General features: G+C 39.0%; 1 pseudogene across 1 annotated transcript in view; it reads right to left on the bottom strand.

Moving 5' to 3' along the window:
* Positions 1-14,680, bottom strand: part of LOC310633238 (vomeronasal type-2 receptor 26-like) — a 17,804-nt pseudogene extending 3,124 nt beyond the window's left edge. The window contains exons 1-5 of the transcript in view: positions 14,463-14,680; positions 12,665-12,953; positions 8,316-9,110; positions 5,344-5,556; positions 4,026-4,152 (exon numbers count right to left, since the gene is read on the bottom strand). The product of the transcript in view is annotated as a vomeronasal type-2 receptor 26-like (transcript). The remainder of the gene's footprint in view (positions 1-4,025; positions 4,153-5,343; positions 5,557-8,315; positions 9,111-12,664; positions 12,954-14,462) is intronic.
* Between the last annotated feature and the right edge of the window lie 1,115 nt (positions 14,681-15,795).

Here is a 15,795-nt window from a genome sequence, read left to right as displayed (position 1 = left end):
TCAGAAGAGAAAGAAAGTTTTTCAATATTTAAAACAATTTAAGACTGATGTTATATGCTTGCAAGAAACGCATATTAGGGCTATGGACCAAAAGTTTTTACTGAATTCAAGGTTGGGTACGCAATTTGTTGCCTCTGCAATGAATAAGAAAAATGGAGTGGTTGTTTATGTTAAAAGTGCTATAACAGCGGACTTAATTGAAGCAGATAAGCATGGAAGATACGTAATGATAGATTTGTTGCTAGAAGGCAAAAAAACGCTTTCAGTTGGACTGTATGCTCCTAATCAACAACAACAACAAGCTGATTTTTTTAGCTTACTTCATACAAAGCTTACTCAGTTGGATTACAAATCGTTTATTTTTATGGGGGATTGGAATGGCGTTTTGGACGTACAGATGGATAAGGCTGGTTTTTTTAAGCGTGTTCCATGTCATGCCAGACTGCCTAAGTCTTTTTTTGAAATGAAGGATGATTTGGAATTGTGAGACATTTGGCGTGACACACACCCGCATGAAAAGGATTATACTTTTTTTTCTGATAGACACCAATCTTTTTCTAGGATTGACTTTATTTTGCTGACTAATGATTTTTTTTCTAGGACTAAGAAGGTAAAGATTTGTGCAAGAGCTATTTCTGACCATAGCCCAGTATGGTTAGAGATCAATAAGGACAACAGAGATAGGCGCTCGTGGCGCGTAAATGAGAACTTGTTTAGAAACCAGAAAAATGTGGAAGAGTGTAAACAGCGAATGAAGGATTTTTTTGAAATTAATATGAATAAGGATACTTCTATGGATATGGTTTGGGATGCTAGCAAGGCCTATATGAGAGGAGTGTTGATATATATGAATAACAAACATAGACGTACTTTGGAAGCTAGAAGGAAAGAATTGGAGAATGAAATTAAGGAAAAAGAGAATGCTTTGATTTTGAATCCATTGGATGTGAAGACCAAGGAGGCTATCAAGCTATTAAGGGGACAATTTGATAAATTAATGGCTGATCAAGTGGCAACCAACTTGAGGTTTGCCAGGCATAATACTTTTTGCAATGCTAATAAGCCAGATAGATGGCTAGCTTATAGACTAAGGAAAAAGCAGAGGGCTTCTAACATAGACAAAATTGAACATAAGGGGAAGGTAGTGTTTCAACAGGATTTTATTAAGGAAGCCTTTGTGGGTTTTTATTCTAAACTATATGCTAAGGAGAAGATTAACGAAAAAGACATTGATGAATATTTGGAGAGTGCTAGCATCCCGGTTCTTACGCAAGTACAAAAAGAGGAGATTAATCAATTTATTACAGAAGAAGAAATACTTACAGCAATTAAGGAGTTGAAGGTCGATAAAGCGCCAGGTACAGATGGTCTGACTGCGGCCTACTACAAAAATTTACAATTAGAGATGGTTAAACCGTTAAAGGAATTGTTCCAGACAATCCAGAGAGGGGGAAAGGTGCCTCCATCTTGGAGAACTGCCTTTATCTCTCTGATTCCGAAGGAAGACCAAGATGCTACTCAAGTAAAAAACTACAGACCGATATCACTATTAAATACAGACTACAAGATATTTGCTAAGGTGTTGGCTAATAGATTGATGAGGGTTCCGCAATGGGTGATTCATGGGGATCAAACTGGGTTTATTAGTGGTAGGCAAATGAAAAATAACGTGAGGCATATAGTTGATGTGTTGGAATTTTTGGAAAGGAACAACCAGATCCCTGCAGCGCTAATTTTTTTAGATGCTGAAAAAGCTTTTGATCAATTGAATTGGCAATTTTTGATGAAAGTTTTAGATAAAATGAATTTTGGGGATAAATTTTTGCAACCAATTAGGGCATTATATCAAAAACAAACAGCTCAAATAATAGTTAACAATAGTTTGTCAGAAGTATGTAATATTGAGAAGGGTACAAGGCAAGGGTGCCCGTTATCGCCTTTGTTATTTGTGTTAACATTGGAGATATTATTGGTAAAAATACGAAATTCGGAAAGAATTAAGGGTATACAGATTAGAGATAAGGATTATAGATTGAGAGCATTCGCAGACGATCTGGTTGTTACAGTGACCCAGCCGGAGAGCTCTGTTGTGGACCTGATGGAGATAATAATGCAATATGGGAAGGTTTCTGGATTTAAAGTTAATGTACAAAAAACTAAAATCTTGGCCAAAAACATGACAGCATTGCAAAAGGCCCTTTTAGAAGGGTTAACTGGATTTGAGATTGTTAAAAGGGTCAAATATTTGGGGGTGCTTTTGTCGCCCTCTAATACAAAATTATATAAAAATAACTATGAAAAATTATGGGGAAAAATCCAAAAAGAAATGGAGAGTTGGGAAAAATTGCAATTGTCTTTGTTGGGGCGAATCGCAGCAGTAAAAATGAATGTCCTGCCTAAATTCTTATTTTTATTTCAAATGATACCGGTTCTTAAAAAAGATTCTAATTTGGAGGAATGGCAGAGAGGTATCAATAAATTTGTTTGGGCAGGGAAAAGGCCACGAGTTAAACTTAAGATTATGCAGGATATTCGTGAAAGAGGTGGTCTTAAAATGCCTAATCTTAAATTATATTATGAAGCTGCTGCGTTAGTAGGTATAAGTGATTGGATTAATTTGACACAAGAGAGATTATTAAATCTTGAGGGCCACGACTTGTTGTTTGGTTGGCATGCATATTTGTTGTATGATAAGAAGGTAGATAATGTGTTTAGAGTGCATATTTTAAGACAGGCATTGTTGAGAGTTTGGAAGAAGTATAGACATAAGTTAGACTGTAAGATACCATTGTGGGCAATTCCAAAAAACGCAATAGAAAATATAAATGTGGGTTTTAAACACGACGTGACTACGTATAAAGAGATTTTAAGCTTGGAAAGAAACGTCTGGAGTTTGAAACCATATAGCTTCTTGCGAGATGAGGAGATTGTTCAAACTTGGTTTCAATATATTCAGCTACAGGCCAGGTGGAAAGAAGATCAGAAAATTGGTTTTACAATGACTGATGAAAATCTGATAAAGCAAATTAGAAATCAGGGACCAGCACATATTAAATGGATATATCTTGCATTGATAGAGATTGACTCAGAAACAGAACTTGTTAAGGATTGTATGATAAAATGGGCCCAAAATATTCAAGAAGTTATTACAATGGACACGTGGGAAAAGATATGGGTGAGGAACGTAAAATTTACACAAGCTCAAAATCTAAGAGAGAACTTTTATAAAATGTTTTACAGATGGCATTTAGATCCTAAAAAGCTTGCAAGTATGTATCCGAATTATCAACCAAAATGTTGGAGGTGTGGTGATGAAGATGCAACATATTTTCATGTATGGTGGACTTGTAAAAAGGTTAAGGCCTTCTGGATAAAAATTTGGTGGAATATGCAGAAGATTTTCAAGCAAAGGATAAAGTTTTGTCCGCAACTTTTCTTGTTGGGAATAATCACAGATGCTACGGTTGTGGACACTAAGTTGATGTTGAATTTAATTACGGCAGCAAGACTTTTAATTGGTCAGTATTGGAAGAAAGAGGAACTGCCGACCATAGAAGAATGGACTTTAAAGGTTTCCGACCTGGCAGAGATGGCAAAGATTTCGGCTTATTTGAAAGATCACTCGCAAGAACGTTATATTATGGAATGGAGAAAATGGATTGAGTATATCCAGAACAAATATAGGGTTAAGAAGTTTCATGTAGCATTTGAATAAGTCTTCCTTCTTTTTTTTCTTTCTTTTTTTCTTTTTTTTTTTCTTCTCTCTATATATTTAATATTATTAAGGTTTGTATTATCCTATATAAGCTAGAGAGTGATAGATTTTAGAGTTTATGGTTGTTAGTATATGATTGTTTATGATTGTTTTTTTTTCTATACCTTGTATTTAGCTCTGGGAAGTCGGGGGGGAGGGGGGAGGGGTAGGGAGGGAGGGAGAGGGGAGGGGGAGGGGGGACTGTTAAAGATTAACTGTATGTTAAAACTTTTCAATAAAAAAAAAGACTCTTTCCTTTGGAGTCACCCACCTTCTTGAGTGGAGATGGTCCCCTCTGGACAAGAAACACAGTCACAGCAGCAAACTGGCCCTCCTTCCCAAACCCGCTTGACAAATCCAGGATGACAATTTTCCACACATCTGGACTGAGGCAGAGACTAAGCAGAACAAGAAGGAATGCCAAAGAAAATGCATCAAGACACACCATCCGTGGAAAATGGAGGTTGACATGAACATTAGCCAAATATTGTTTGGACTTCAGCTAGGTTAACATAAACTCTCTAAATAGTTCTAAATAGTGGTAGGAGATACTACCATTGGTGGGTTCTTCCTTCAGTTCTTGCCTTTTGCTTCTGGTAAATCACATGGTACATTTCTATTTAATTAAATCTGGATGGAAGGAATAGACAAAAGGTGTAAACATTAATTGACAACCAGTTGATTCCTTCTCGTGGTTGTGTTAACACACATTCCTCCATTCTTCATATATCCATGAGTTTCACTTTTTGCTATCTATCATATGCAGTTTTAGAAAAAGAGGCATGAATAACTTTTTTCAAAGTCTTGGCTGTTTAACATTCACAGACCCTGGTCCTAACCTTTCAGGGGACTATATCCCTAATTTGACCACATGAATCCTGATTCCAAAACTCATTTTTCACTGGGACCCGCAGGATGTCAGTCCAGACCTGATTGAATTTTATTGGATCCATTCAAACCTGAACTTGGGCACAGGTGAACAAAACTGCCTTTTTCTTTGCTAATTGTGGACAAGTACAGGTAATCCTCGACTTACATTTCATTTGGTGACCATTCAAAGTTACAATGACACTGAAAAAGTGACCTATGACCATTTTTCACCGTTACCACCTTTCCAGCATCCTCATGGTCACATGATCAAAATTCACAGGCTTGGCAACTGGTTCATATTTATAACTCTTGCTGTGTCTCGTGGTCACGTGATCCCCTTTTGCGACCTTCTGACAAGCAAAGTCAATGGGGAAGCCAGATTCACTGAACAATCAGGTTACTAACTTGTCAACTGCAGTGATTCACTTAACAACTGAGGCAAGAAAGGTCATAAAATGAGGCAAAATTCACTTAACAAATGTCTCACTTAACAACAGAAAATTTGGGCTCAATTGTGGTCGTACGTCGAGGACTACCTGTACTAGGTGAAGGTGAAGACCTTGGTCAATATTATTGAAGGCTTTCAAGTTGTCTACAAATACCATCAGGGTTGGGTTCCACATGTTCAAGTCTCAGTGATGGTCATGCACCATGCTGAATAGGTTGAGCTAATTTGAATTGGGTCCTAAGGTTCTGGGGGGAAAAAGAAAATAAGCTACCTTGTTGAGCAACTTCAGCTTTGATGGGGCATCTTGACTGATATCAAGTGTCTGTCTTTCAAAAGTCCCCAGTTGTTCTTTGAGGGGATCCTCATTGGGGAGAATCACTAAGCTCATGATTTTGAAATCTGCTGCTATTTCCCCATTTTGGTCCAAGTACAGTTTCCGCTGGGAAAGATTGCAAAACTCATTCTTCTCCAGGAAGGGGTGGAACTAGAATGAAAACATCGAGAAATTTTAAAACTAAAAACCTAAAAGATCCATATGATCTTTTCACACTTGAATCACTCTTCTAAAATAGTCTAACTTGCAAATATGCTTAGTTGGGAGAACAAGTGTCACCCATAACATTGTAATTGGGGGGGGGGAACAGTTCAGCAAAATTTGTCAGTCATATATTGACAAAATATCTATTGACAAAATAAATAATTGGAAAATTTGTCAGTTATAGGGAACATTGTAGAGCAGCTCAGAAATAAATTGAACAAAGAAACAAGAGAGTGTAAGAGCCATGGTGGCGCAGTGGTTTCAATGCAGTATTGCAGGCTAATTCTGCTGACTGCCTATTGCCAGCAGTTCGAGCCTGACCAGCTCAAGTTTAACTCAGCCTTCCATCATTCTGAGGTCAGTAAAATGAGGACCCAGATTGTTTGGGGCAATATGCTGACTCTGTAAACTGCTTAGAGAGGGCTGTAAAGCACTGTGAAGCGGTAAATAAGTCTAGGTCCTATTGCTATACAAAACCCTTTTTTGAAAAGCAGGCTGATTGTAAAAAGAATGGATTTGTCAGGAAGAAGTTTGGCAAATTAAAGTTCTCCCAAGTAGACTTTGATCTAATTCTACTTTATTGTAAAATTATATTAACAGAATCTTGCAAGTCTGAAAATATGAAGCCCTCGCCAGCTATTTTTACAGCCTGAAAATTTAACGCAGGTCGTCTCTGAGTTTCTCTCTCTCTCCTGTTATAGACCTGCAGGCTCCCATCCTCTTATCTGGGAAGCATCTTCCCTCCCCTATGCCCAGAGGACATTCCCCTCACATATCATTACAAGGTATTTATTTATTGCCCACCTTTATTATTCTTACAAATAACTCAAGGCAACAAACACATTCAATACACATTCATCCTCCTATTTTCCCCCATCAACAACCCTGTGAACTGGGTTGGAACTCAGAGAGGGTAACTGGCCCAAGGTCACTCAGCTGGCTTTCATGACTTGAAGTCATGGTCTTTCAATTTCTAGCCTGGTGCCTTAATCACTAAACCAAACTGGCTCTCATTGTGGGAATTTTGGAAATATAACTTGAGCTCAGCAAAGCATTAACAAACTGCATCCTGCTATGATGATTAGGAACTTAATAAAGTGAGAGATGGATATCATGATAATTACGTGGATAAATACTATCTTAAAAATTATATTCAAATAATGTTCAATGTTTCTCATAAAAGTAGACAGCTATGAATAACCAATTAGTCCTTGGTCATTATTCTTCTATATTTTGATTAATGCAGACAATTGATAAATCAAGATTTTGTGATGCAAAGGTCATATCAACTTGTAGACAAAGCTATGTTGAACTCTTTTAAAAACTACCAAACTGCCAAAAGTATTTATAATTTCCTGGCAGAGAGAAATATAAGTGAAATCCAGTAAAAAAAAATCTTATTTTTAGCAACTAGGACTTGACTCACTGGAGAAGACCCTAATGCTGGGAAAGATTGAGGGCAAGAGAAGAAGGGGACGACAGAGAATGAGGTGGCTGGATGGAGTCACTGAAGCAGTAGGTGTGAGCTTAGATGGACTCCAGAAGATGGTAGAGGACAGGAAGGCCTGGAGGAACATTGTCCATAGGGTCGCGATGGGTCAGACACGACTTCGTAGCTAACAACAACAACAAGGACTTGACAAACTATGGTATCTGTAGATACCATTTATGCATTTTTCTCTGCCAGGAAATCATAAATATTTTTCTGGAAGTTTGGTTGAACGTAGAGTTGAACGGAGCTTTATCGACAAATTGGTATAAATTTTGCATCACCAAATCATGATTTAGATAGGGAGCTTTAATGTAGATCCTTCATTAAGATTTCATTTCTACTTTTTCCTATGTACACTAGTCATTGAGTATAATGAATTAGTAGTAATTGTAATATTTTAGTGATTTGATGCTTATCATATTATTAACTTGATGAAAACGTTATTAATAATGCACTGGAAGAAGGATGAGGAATAAGCTTCATAAGAATATTTGTGAAAATGATCTCAAAATAGTAGTTGGTTGCAAACCAGATCATGGAAACCATGTCAATGCATCCATAAGAATCTCAGAAAGAGAATGTTCAGCTTTGGAGATATTCTAACTCAAGTACCAGTTCCCCTTGTAGACATCACACTTGGAGAAGACATTGTAGAAAATCTGGATCAGCTTTAGGGGAGGGCAATGAAGCCAAGGAAGAGATCAAAGGAGCTGCTCTTAGTCTTGAGGAAAGACAACCAGAAGAACCATCATTGTCTATGGAAGATAAAAATCAGAAAGTCTGGGAGCACCTTTTCCAATTAACAAAATCTTTTTTCGTTGGAGAAGGGAAGATACAACACTTTTCCAATAACTGAAAGAGGTTATACAGAAACTTAAGATGTTTCCTCTGTTATTCCATAGTATCAGATATGGGAAAATGATCTTAGTCACAAGAGAAAAGATCCTGGCTGAACAAGAAGAAAAACATCCTAAAAGGAGGAGCATTTTTAGAAGTTCTGTCTCCTCTTCACTTCTTGCCTTAATGCAAAGAACAAGCAACCATTAGTCAAAGTTTTAACTAAGATTCGTGCAAAGCGGAGGAGTTGGGTGATTAGATTGGCCAAACCTACTGGCCTTTTGTAGCACAAGGAAGTTGAGATGGTTTCCCCCCCTCCTTTGCAATTCTTCTCCAAAAGAACTAAGTTTGATGGATCCTTGTTAGGACTCCATACCTCCCATGGCTGCAGTCCTAGAGACCCCAAATGCTTTTCACTCTCCTTACTTCTCCTCCTGGATCTGGAGGAATATGCAGCATTCAAAGCATGGGCCAAAGTCTTAATAACACTGTGAATATAGTGGTGATTTTTAATCTGGATCCTGTTCCTTTTCTTCTGGATTTCCAGTGGTGCTTTCTGGGTGCATCTTCTCCGGCCTTTGACACAAAAGGTGTTCTTTGAAAAAGAACAGTGAAAAGACCGATCTTCAAACTCAGGGTCTACAAACAACATAGGTACAAACGTACTATCATTGAGCCATTGTTTCAGCAGAAAAGCGAACGTCCAAATACTATGGACATATTTGTAAAGTATGTGCTTTTTCCTGTTATATGTTCCCAAGCCTGTCATGATCCAGACTTTCCCTTCAACGGGTGTTGGCAAACCTTCAAATGTTAAATGGAAAGGAAAAATTCTTTCCCAAATGGAATCATATTCCAAAAAGTGAACCAGAACATTGACTTGTCTCCATTTAGAGAAGGCATTCCTGAAGTAAGCTGCATTGATGGTCATTGAGAATTGTTGTGATATAACAACACAAATTCCATTCCTAACAAGCAAAGGTGTAAAAGTCCTCATGAAAGTCTCTCCATTCTCTGTGTTTGAAGCAAACAGACCAATCAAGGTCCATCTGAAATGGAGGAGCAATTGCACAATTCCTGGATACTGGATCCCTTCTTTTGTGGACATCCGGTAGAAAAAGGGGAACTGACTTTTGTCACTCAGAGCCTCTGCAACAACTCCCCAACTGATCTGAAAAAGCAATCAAGAACACTGTGTTATTCTTGGGATTAAATCAAGTCCAAAATACAAGATTTTAATAAATCCAACATATTACAATTTCATTGTTGATTAGTCATTTAACTACATTAAGATTGTTGTTGTTGTTGTTAGTTGCGAAGTCGTGTCCGACCCATCGCGACCCTATGGACAACGTTCCTCCAGGCCTTCCTGTCCTCCACCATCTTCTGGAGTCCATCTAAGCTCACGCCTACTGCTTCAATGACTCCATCCAGCCACCTCATTCTCTGTCGTCCCCTTCTTCTATTGCCCTCAATCTTTCCCAGCATTAGGCTCTTCTCCAGTGAGTCCTTCCTTCTCATTAGGTGGCCAAAGTATTTGAGTTTTAGCTTCAGGATCTGGCCTTCTAAAGAGCAGTCAGGGTTGATCTCCTCTAGGACTGACCGGTTTGATCGCCTTGCAGTCCAAGGAACTCGCAGGAGTCTTCTCCAGCACCATAGTTCAAAGGCTTCAATTCTTTGGCGCTCAGCCTTTCTTATGGTCCAGCTTTCACTGCCATACATTGCAACTGGGAAGACCATAGCCTTGACTATACGCACTTTTGTTGACAGGGTGATGTCTCTGCTTTTTAGTGTGCTGTCTAGATTTGCCATGGCTTTCCTCCCAAGGAGCAAGCGTCTTTCAATTTCTTGGCTACAGTCCCCATCTGCAGTGATCTTCGAGCCCAGGAAAATAAAATCTGTCACTACCTCCATTTCTTCCCCATCTATTTGCCAGGAATTGAGAGGGCCAGATGCCATGATCTTGGTTTTCTTAATGTTTAGTTTCAACCCAAGTTTTGCACTCTCCTTCTTCACCCGCAACACGAGGCTCTTTAGTTCTTCTTCACTTTCTGCCATTAGAGTGGTATCATCTGCATATCTTAGGTTGTTGATGTTTCTTCCGGCAATCTTAATTCCAACTTTTGATTCATCTAACCCTGCCTTTCTCATGATGTGCTCTGCATATAAGTTAAATAGGCAAGGCGACAGTATACAGCCTTGCCGGACTCCTTTCCCAATTTTGAACCAATCAGTGGTTCCGTGTCCAGTTCTCACTGTTGCTTCTTGGCCCACATATAGGTTTCTCAAGAGACAAATAAGATGGTCTGGTACACCCATCTCTTTAAGAACTTGCCACAGTTTTTTATGATCCACACAATCAAAGGCATTAGCATAGTCAATGAAGCAGAAGTAGATGTTTTTCTGGAACTCTCTAGCTTTCTCCATGATCCAGCGTATGTTAGCAATTTGATCTCTAGTTCCTCTGCCTCTTCGAAATCCTGCCTGTACTTCTGGTAGTTCTCGATCCACATACTGCTGGAGTCTAGCTTGTAGGATTTTAAGCATAACTTTACTAGCGTGAGAAATGAGTGCAATGGTGCGATAGTTTGAACATTCTTTGGCACTGCCTTTCTTTGGAATTGGAATGTAAACTGATCTTTTCCAATCCTGTGGCCACTGTTGAGTTTTCCAAATTTGCTGGCAAATTGAGTGTAGCACTTTTACTGCATCGTCTTTTAAGATTTTGAATAGCTCATCTGGAATACTGTCACCTCCACTAGCTTTGTTGTTGCTCAGCTTTTCTAAGGCCCACTTCACTTCACATTCTAGGATGTCTGGCTCAAGGTCAGTGACCACCTCATTGTGATTATCAGGGACGTTAAGCTCATTCTTGTATAGTTCTTCTGTGTAATTTTGCCACCTCTTCTTAATCTCTTCTGCCTCTGTTAGGTCCCTGCCATTTTGGTCCTTTATCATGCCCATTTTTGCATGAAACGTTCCCTTCATCTCTCCAATTTTCTTGAAAAGATCTCTGGTCCTCCCTATTCTATTGTTTTCTTCTATTTCTTTGCATTGTTCATTTAAGAAGGCATTCTTATCTCTTCTAGCTATTCTCTGGAATTCTGCATTCAATTGGGCATATCTTTCTTTTTCTCCCTTGCCTTTCGCTTCCCTCCTTTCCTCAGCTATTTGCAAAGCTTCCTCAGACAGCCATTTTGCTTTCTTGCATTTCTTTTTCTTTGGGATGGTTTTTGTTGCTACCTGTTGTACAATGTTGCGAACCTCTGTCCATAGTTCTTCAGGTACTCTGTCTATCAGATCTAATTCCTTAAATCTATTTGTCACCTCTACTGTATATTCAACAGGGATATGATTTAATTCATACCTGACTGGCCTAGCGCTTTTCCCTACTTTCTTTAATTTAAGCCTAAACTTTGCAACAAGAAGCTCATGGTCTGAGCCACAGTCAGCTCCTGGTCTTGTTTCTACTGACTGTATAGAGCTTCTCCATCTTTGGCTGCAGAGCATATAATCAATCTGATTTCTGTGTTGACCGTCTGGTGATGTCCATGTGTAAAGCCGTCTCTTGGGTTGTTGGAAAAGAGTGTTTGCTATGACCATCGTATTCTCTTGACAAAATTCTATCAGCCTGTGCCCTGCTTCATTTTGTACTCCAAGGCCAAACTTGCCTGTTATTCCGGTTATCATTTGGCTTCCTACTTTAGCATTCCAATCCCCCATGATGATAAGGACATCATTTCTGGGTGTTAGTTCTATAAGGTGCTGTAGGGCTTCATAGAACCGGTCAATTTCATCCTCTTCAGCACCGGTGGTTGGGGCATAGACTTGGACTACTATGATATTGAATGGTTTGCCTTGGATTCGAACTGAGATCATTCTGTCATTTTGAGGATTGTATCCCAGTATTGCTTTTCCTACTCTTTTATTGACTATGAAGGCTACTCCATTTCTTCTGAGGGATTCTTGCCCCCAGTAGTATACCTGATGGTCATCTGAATTAAATTCACCCATTCCTGTCCATTTTAGTTCGCTGATACCTAAGATGTCAATGTTTAGTCTTGTCATCTCTTGTTTGACCACGTCCAGCTTTCCTTGATTCATGGATCTTACATTCCAGGTTCCTATGGAGAAAAAATCTTTACAGCATCGGACTTTCCTTTCACCACCAGACATATCCACAGCTGAGCGTCCTTTCGGCTTTGGCCCAGTCGCTTCATTCTTTCTGGCGCTACTAGTACTAGCCCTCTGTTCTTCCCCAGTAGCATATTGGACACCTTCCGACCTGAGGGGCTCATCTTCCAGCGTCATATCGTTTTGCCTTTTGGTACTGTCCATAGGGTTTTCATGGCAAAGATACTGGAGTGGGTTGCCATTTCCTTCTCCAGTGGATCACGTTTTGTCAGAACTCTCTGCTATGACCTGTCCGTCTTGGGTGGCCCTGCACGGCATAGCTCATAGCTTCATTGAATTACGCAAGCCCCTTCGCCACGACAAGGCAGTAATCCATGAAGGGGTACATTAAGATAGAGAATATAAAAAAGAAAAAAATAAGTGTTATATAAAAACAGAATAAAATGAACACATTAAAAGTGAAACAGAATAAGAGTAAAAAATGCACATAGTTTTTCTGTACCACCCTACAATTTACCAGAATCATATCCGTAGATGCAGAACTCACCACCATCCCTCTCATTTTACAAATTAGAAATCACACACACAAACCTGTGGGATTTTGTAGGGGCCTACTAATGTTGACATCTGGATTGAGATGTCCCAATCAGCTCCATCAATAAGGGCCAAAATATTGTCCTTTTTTCCACAGCTGTAGTTGGGAACGTTGGCTTCTCCAGTTGAGAGTACATTCAGCAAGGCATCTGAAGTGCCAACTGTGTTCAAATAGTTGTCATGGATGTTGTAGCCAAGTGTCAGATTGTGCAGGAACTGGGGATTCTTGTTGACCACTTGAATGGCGAAAATGAAGCGTAGGATTTTTGAATGATCAATAAAATGCCTACATTTAAAAAATGTCCATTTTGTTATCATGGAGATATTTAATTCTTTTTTAATTTTTGTAACTTTGTATTTTTATTCTTGCCCTGTTCACTGCCCTGAGTCCTTCGGGAGAAGGGCGGTATATAAATATTATTAAATAAATAAATAAATAAATCATTGGTATCATCATCATCATTGAAATAACAAAATACTTTTTTTCAATTTCATCCTCTTTGTCTCCATAAGCCTACAGAGTCTTATGCAACAATGATCCAAAACCAGAGGTGAATGAGTCACCCATCACCATATAATTTTCATGAGTGTTGAAAAGATGGAATGTAAGTAGTTTTTACCAGTGATGAACCAGAAATAAACCATTCTTTGTAACAGTCTTAATTTTCACCTGCCCAATTTACAACCATTCAATGGAATGGAATGGAATGGAATGGAATGGAGTGGAGTGGAGTGGAGTGGAGTGGAGTGGAGTGGAGTGGAGTGGAGTGGAGTGGAGTGGAGTAGAGTGGAGTAGAGTAGAGTAGAATAGAATAGAATAGAATAGAATAGAATAGAATAGAATAGAATAGAATAGAATAGAATAGAATAGAATAGAATAGAATAGAATAGAATAGAATAGAATAGAATAGAATACGGAAAGAACAGAACAGAACAGAACAGAACAGAACAGAATAGAATAGAATAACAGAGTTGGAAGGGACCCTGGAGGTCTTCGTCCAATCTCCTACTTAGGCAGGAAACCCTATACCATTTTGGACAAATGGTTGTCCAATCTCTTTTTTAAAACTTCCATTGTGGGAGCATTCACAACTTCTGGAGGCAAGTTGTTCCACTGATTAATGGTTCTAACTGTCAGGAAATTTTTCCCTAGTTCCAGGTTGCTTCTCTCCTTGGTTAGTTTCCATCCGTTGTTTCTTGGATAGAAGCATAAAAAGAAGAGCAAAAGTGAGCCAGAAAAGCAATTCAAAATTTTTTTTATCTCCTATAAATATTAAGAATTGAATATCAATGAGCACTAATAAATATATGGAAATGGGCTGAACACCTGCAACTCTAATGTGGCAATTTATTTTAAGTCTCTTAGAGGTTGACTGGGACACCAGCAACATCAAAAGCAGAAGCAGAAGATCCATTATTCATAGGGCTGAATCAATTTTAAAAATGCAGCTCAGAAAGAGATTCTAGTGGATAAATCTACTTGTCAAGGCACCTGCTTAGAAAGTGGGAGACCATGACTTTAAGTCTTGCTTTAGCCATGAAAGTCGTCTGGGTGTTTCGGGGCCAGTCACTCTCTCTCAGCCCAACCTATATCCCAGGATTGTTGTTGTAAGGAAAACAGGAGGAGGAAGGTATGTTATACAATATATGTCTGTTGCCTTGAGTTATTTGTAAAAATAGTAAAAGCGGAATATAAATAAATAAATGTATGAACGAATGAACCGAAAATATAGGAGTAAGTGAAATAAGGAGAAAAGAAGGCCGGTGTTAGACTGCAACAGGCTGAATGACTTACGACTCAGATTGAGTAGAAGGAGCCATGCTGAAAAGCCACATTGTATCCTTGATTTTTGTGGCAGTGGCAACCATGCTAATCAGATGGTCTCCTGGCCTATAAAAGCTCCATGGGATTTTTTCATCTTGATGCTCCAAACTCAGCAGGCAGTTCCTTCTAAGCTTCCCAGAAACTCCTTGGGATACCAGCAGCATCAGAAGTAGAAGCAGGAGCTCCATAATTCATAAAGAGGAATCAACCCATTGCTAAGCAAGAAAAGTAGAAAGAGTTAGGAGAATTTAAAGCATTCTCAAAAAAACGAGAATTCCAGCAGCTTTCATGATTCAGAAAGAGACAAACCGAGGTTCACCCAGAAATGAGAGAAAGATATATTCAAAGAGCACAGTCCCTGCCTGTCTCTAAGCTCATGATGTACAGAGCATGATGTGAGCCATTTATCTTTTTCTGATGCAAGATCCCTTCCACATTGCATCTGTCTGGTGTTTATATCAAAAGCAGTCACTGGAGACATAGCAGAAGAGGTCTCAAAGATCAAGATGGTGATTATTAGAGTGAGAACAACTTCTCTGGAGATCCTGAAGTTCTTCCATGGTTCCATGCACAGAATTTCAGCAGGAGAAAAACATATTGGTGAAAAATCACAGGTACACCTGGGGAGGGGGGGAATGTTTTGTAGTGTTGAGGTCCTTCTTGTTAGGACAAGTCCAGAAAGTGATGTTGGAGGAAGGAACTTCAACACCCAGGGAACTGACTTTTACTGTCCTTCAGGATGGCCTGTTGTCTCCAGGACTGCTAGAGAAGGTCACCCAGAGCTATGTAGTTCAGTGCTATTCTAGGTTGAGGTCATTTGACTCTAGTGCTGCCTGTCTTCTAACCAATGAAGCAACCAGAACTTTTGATTCCTGGCTAATGTTCAGAATAGGGCCTGTTTGTGATTTTTTTTTTCTGTTAGAGCTCCAAATATGAATTGCAAATTGGAGCTGGTTTTAAAATTGCTCGTGCCTCAGGTGAAATTTCATTTTCCCCTCTGTTCTAGCCACATCATTTTTTTGATGAGAATGAAGTGCATGGGGGTTGTCACACATCTTTATGTGCCAGGTTCAATTGAAATTTCACCTAACTGCTACCCAACTTCAGGGAGATGGAATTTTATTTCTCTATTTTGCACTGATGGTTTAGATTTTCTGCTCACTATCCTAAGAAAATAAATATTCTCTCCCTATTATATTCTGGAGAACTGACAGAAAAGAGTACAAATAAACACACACTCACACATGAATTTGCAAGAAGAAATGAGCAGGAGGCACACCACAGAACTTGTCTAGATGGCCTC

This window comes from Vipera ursinii, assembly GCF_947247035.1.
Source record: "Vipera ursinii genome assembly, chromosome: 2".
Lineage (NCBI taxonomy): Eukaryota > Metazoa > Chordata > Lepidosauria > Squamata > Viperidae > Vipera > Vipera ursinii.
Note: the sequence above shows the minus strand (reverse complement) of the source record. Positions and strands in the feature narration are given on the sequence as shown.